Here is a 5,726-nt window from a genome sequence, read left to right on the forward strand (position 1 = left end):
GGCCATTATGCATAATTTTTTTCTCATCTCATCACAATTTTTTTTTTCATTTTCCATTTTTAAAAACTGTAACACTAAAAAAATAATATATACATTATAAATAATATATAATTTTTTTTATTTTATATAAATTAAAATTGTAATGAATTTATTATTAATTCATTAAAATTAGATACTAATCATACATAAATACCCTTGAAAATATTAGATTTCCAACTGTTTCCAACTTTCTAGAATTGAAATGTCATTTATTGGAGCAGCGTTTATTAAAAGTCTAGGCTTAAATCACACTATAATAAGTCGAGTGTTTAAGCAACAGTCTGTTCCTGTCTCCAGGCAGTGGTTAAGTTGTCTTTCCGCATTCAAATGATGTAGCTCATTGATTTCATTGTGCTGGGAAGGATGAAGTGCTTGGAAGAATGACTTGACAACGGACAAAAACACATTTATGCCCATATATAGAATGGCAACATTCCAGCAGGGACCTGATATAGACCGTCTCAGCACTGGATTCACTCCCACTGAAAACCCAAGAAGCACTCGATTCAGGAGTGAAGGTGCTGCCAAAACCATCAGCTGGGGGGATTCTGAAACCTGAGGTCACAACCTGCCCATTTACACTGATCAAACGGCTGCGGTCGCGATTTGCTGTCAGAATCATGTTGTAACGTATTTTATGCTTGCTTTGATCTTTTGAGAACACATTTGCAGAGCGCTGCCAAACGGAACAAAGAAATCCCAGAAGTCAACTTGATTCCAATAAGAGAACAAACAAACCCTAAAACTGCAGTTCTCTAAGAGGAATGACTTTGGATATGGTTTAGCAAATGGCAACAGCATAATTTGACTTTGTACATTCACGGGCAAACCACAAGGAACAAGGCGAGACTTCCTGGAAGGCCAGGCCGCCGCCTCTCTCTCCACTCCTTTTCTCTGCTGCTGAGCCAGCAAACAGGGATTCCCCCGCTTCAGGATGACAGAGTGGCATCGGATTGATGAATGTTATTAATATTTCACTTTTCCGGAAATGTGTTTGCTTAAACGGAACGCCAAAGCAAATAATGCTGACTTTTCCATTTGTTAGCAAAGAAAAGATGTTGAGAAATAACTAATAAATGAGAAACATTTAAGCAGATTTCTTTCCTTTTAACAGATTTATGATAAAGGTGAATATAAATGTACATAAAAAAAATGAACAAAAAATAAATTAATTCTGCCCACTACCAAGCGACCTCACATGAACTCACTGACCTCGACCGAATGAGACTATCTTTTGTTCCTGAGCGAGACGGTGGATATTTGCCAGACTAAATTGAGCCGTTTTACATGATCACGAGGTAAAATGCCTGCAAATAAGCACAGTGAGAGTTTAACCCTCAAGGTTTGAGGCTCATTTTCCAATCGTCCCATTGAAATCCATCATTGTTCTGAGGTTTCTTAGATCTTTCATTGTACTTGTGTAAGTCTGCAACAACTAATCGACAAATTTTGTCATGGTTAAGTCGAGTCTTTGCACTATGCACATAAAACCTTCACCAGTGTCACACCATGTAAGATAAAATTTCCATAAAGACAAACGTTTACTCATATCCTCATAATGCAACTATTTGCATTATGTAAAACAGTGCGACAGCAGCAAGTGACCGATTAAATGCTGCTTTTGTTGTTAAATACTTCATGGTCAATAATTCTTATCAAAACAATATCAGTTGTTATTACTTGAAACCAGTTTTGGGAAGGTTACTTTGGAAATATAATAGGTTACAGAATACAAGTTACCCTATTTAAAATGTATTAAGTAACTATTTCAATTACTTCATTAAAATAATGTAACTGATTACATTTGAATACCTTTCTAAACTTCTAATGAATTTTTTCAACTGTTAATCATTTTCAAAAATGTAAACCAGGCAGCGTTAATCTTACAGTAGTACTCAACACTGATTACTTTTGAATCTTTCATCACTTGAGTTAAGATTATAAGAATTTAATTTTAAACTGCAACCACCACAAAATCAGACTTTAGCATGTATTTTTACTTTGAGATCATTCTGAGGTTAAATACAGATTTAAGTTTAAGTTTAATAGTCATGATACTGGTTTTGAAATCAAATCTTTGCATAGCTATGACAGGAAACACTGGCATCTAACAATGCCTTGGAAAAAAACAGTTAATCTTAAGCATAAACATTCAACGACCAAAAGCTGGAAGTGACAAGAAAACAACTAAATATATCCTCTGTGCCGGTGATTTACTGTAGAAGAGTTTTGTAAATCATAGCCGGGGGAAATATAGACAGACCCGGTAGAGATGAGGTGGCAGCGCTCATCTGTGGGGACCACCAGAAATGCATAATTTACTGTAAGCCTGCGCAAATGTTTCCTGTATGAAATATAAGGAAAAAGATGCACCTGCAAGACAAGCTGGTGGCCGCACTCTGGTGTAAGATGAGTAAAGCTGGTGTATGAGTGAAAAAAAACACACACAAACATCTCCTGACACTTCCGTACTGTAAAAAAGCCTCATTATTACGACAATGTGTCAGATTACACCACAGCATGACACTTATTGAACCTTCCCAACCAGCACTGACGGGAAAACTGCCGACGAGCCTGAAGCGTCACTGCTAGATTATTACAGCAAGCTTCCTGATGTGTTTTATGTCCTAATAGTTTTGTTTAGGCAGGAGGAAGATAAGGATCAAGGGCAGGGATTAAAAAAAAAAAAGATGGCAAAGGAGAGGAGAAATAAAATTAAAGACATAATAAAAAAAGAGATAAAGATATAAGCTAGTGGCTACAAGGAAGAAAAAAGGCTAACAGGAAAAAGGACCAAACAAATGAAAACTACAAACAATGGCAAACTTAGAGAAAGAAGGCAAACAACTGAAAGAAAGACGGCAAACGAGTGTATGAAATGAAGCAGGCAAACAGAAAGAAAAAAAAAAACAAAGAAAAAAACAGGCAAGTGGAAAGAATAAAGAAGGCAAATGGCCTAAAGCAGTGGTTCTCAACCTTTTTTTTCCACCGGGCCGCACTATGGTCCAAGTGCAAGTCTCGCGGGCCGCACGCATATTATTTACATATTAAGTCAGCAATACAAACCAACCTGATTTATAATATTATAGCCTAAATATTATGATATCTAATCGATTACATTCATTGAAATAAATAAATAATTCTACTCCCCATAAATAACACCCAATTTTGTGAACTTCGGCTCGAAAGGAGTAACAGCACAATCATAGGCGGAGTTTCACTTTTATGCGTGGGGGGGCACCCACTGGCAGACAAGCCACGAGCACTTTTTTATATGTTCTACATTTCATGTATTTATGTAACACATATTCTACGTAAAAAAATTAATTTAGAATGAACAATAACTGCTGTACAAAGAGTAAAAAAAAAGAAAAAAAAAAACATATACCTAATACAGAAAAGCCGCCTCTTTTTCTTCAGCACGGTGGGCCGCATTTGAATTCGTGACGGGCCGCATGCGGGCCGCGGGTTGAGAACCACTGGCCTAAAGAAAGAAAATATGTCACACAGAAAGAAAAGAATGGAGAAATTGACAAATAAAAGAATAAATGAACTACAAGAAAATGGATAAAAACAGAGAGAAAGAAAGAAAGAAAGAGTAGACAATCAACCAAAAGAATGGAAAAACAAATGAAAAGATCAAACAAACAATGGAAAGACAGAAAAAAAGAAAGAACAGATGAATGGACAAAGGACAAAAAAAGAACATGCATCAAAAAACTGACAAGTGAAAAAAGACGAACAATGGCTAACCTAAAGAAAGAGAGAACAGACATATTAATGAAGAATGTACAAACGAAACGGACAAATGAAAGAATGGACAAACGAAACGGACAAATGAAAGAATGGACAAATGAAACAGATAAAATGAAAGAATGGTCAAACGAAACGGACAGATAAAAGAATGGACAAACGAAACGGACAGATGAAAGAATGGACAAACGAAACGGATAAAATTAAAGAATGGACAAACGAAACAGATAAAATAAAAGAATGGACAAACGAAACGGACAAATGAAAGAATTGACAAACGAAACGGACAAATGAAAGAATGGACAAACGAAACTGACAAAATGAAAGAATGGACAAACGAAACTGACAAATGAAAGAATGGACAAACGAAACAGATAAAATGAAAGAATGGACAAACGAAACGGACAAATGAAAGAATGGACAAACGAAACAGATAAAATGAAAGAATGGACAAACGAAACGGACAAATGAAAGAATGGACAAACGAAACGGACAAATGAAAGAATGGACAAACGAAACGGACAAATGAAAGAATGGACAAACGAAACAGATAAAATGAAAGAATGAACAAACGAAACTGACAAATGAAATGAATGGACAAACGAAACAGACGAATGAAAGAATGAACAAACGAAAACAGACAAATGAAAGAATGAACAAACAAAACACATTAAATGAAAGAATGGATGAACAATGGCTACCCTAAAGAGAGAAGAGACAAATGAAAAAGAACAGACAAGCGACAGAACAGACAAATTAAGGAGTGGACAAACGAGGCAAACAAAAGCACGGACGAACAATGGCAAACCTAAAGAAAGAGAGAACAGACCAATAAAAAAAGGATGGACAAACGAAACAGACAAATGAAAGAATGGACAAATGAAAGAACGGCTGAACAATGGCTATTCCTAAAGACAGAAGAGACAAATTTAAAAAGAATGGACGAATAAAACACAAGTGACACAACAGACAAATTAAAGAATGGAAAAACAATGGCAAGAGAGAACAGACCAATTAAAAAAGAATGGACAAATGAAATAATAAACAAGTGAAAGAGCAGACAAAGAGTGGACAAACAAGGCAAACAAAAGAACGGATGAACACTAGCAAACCTGAAGAGTAAGAGAATAGACAAGGTAAAAAGGATGGACAAACGAAACAGACAAATTAAAGAACATACAAGTAAAAGAACAGACAACTAAAAGAAACGAACATAAAAGTGAAGAAAAAAGACAAAGTTCAAGGAGGAAAGACTCATTGTGCCTTAACAGCACTTTACATCACACTGTTCCTGTAAAACATGAGCGTCGCCCGGCCTCGGGCCCAAAATAGAGACCCAAACCCCTCAGATAACGCACAAATCCTGATGAGCGGAATAAAGGGAAGTGCCCTCCAGTACAAACTCATGCAACACAGGACATTCATGTAAAATGATGTAAAATTTCAAAACCTTTGCTGTGGTTCATCCACTTCCTGAGATTGATGCAATCATTAGTGCTTTTTAACAGCAAGGAGATTTCAAAATGCAAACTCTAATGCAGAAATGATCTCATGCAAAAGGAGCAATAATACCAAATTGCGCCGAATCACCTGCATCCACCTCTTACTGGAAACCAGCTTTCATGTTTGTCATGCTTATTGTTACCAGTCAGCTTTTGCAATCAGAATGATGGTTGTAAATGCAAAATATCAATCTAGAACTTGTCACATATTTAATAATAATAAAAACAAAATAAAATGCTAAAAGAATTAAGTTAAAAAATTATAATGAAATTACACTGTAAAATGTGATTGATTTATTTTATATTTAAATATATTTAATATTTATATATACTATTTTGTATTATACAGTATCATACTATTTAAATATTATATATACATTTATATATTTATATAAGTAAATTAAATAAATAAAATAAATACATATAAATACA

At 35.1% G+C, this 5,726-nt stretch overlaps 1 protein-coding gene across 2 annotated transcripts in view; it reads right to left on the reverse strand.

The window, feature by feature from the left end:
- LOC107669818 (protein strawberry notch homolog 2-like) overlaps positions 1-5,726 on the reverse strand; it is a 31,333-nt gene that overhangs the window by 18,106 nt on the left and 7,501 nt on the right. The window lies entirely within an intron of this gene.

Source organism: Sinocyclocheilus anshuiensis, unplaced genomic scaffold, assembly GCF_001515605.1.
Source record: "Sinocyclocheilus anshuiensis isolate Anshui unplaced genomic scaffold, SAMN03320099.WGS_v1.1 scaffold560, whole genome shotgun sequence".
Lineage (NCBI taxonomy): Eukaryota > Metazoa > Chordata > Actinopteri > Cypriniformes > Cyprinidae > Sinocyclocheilus > Sinocyclocheilus anshuiensis.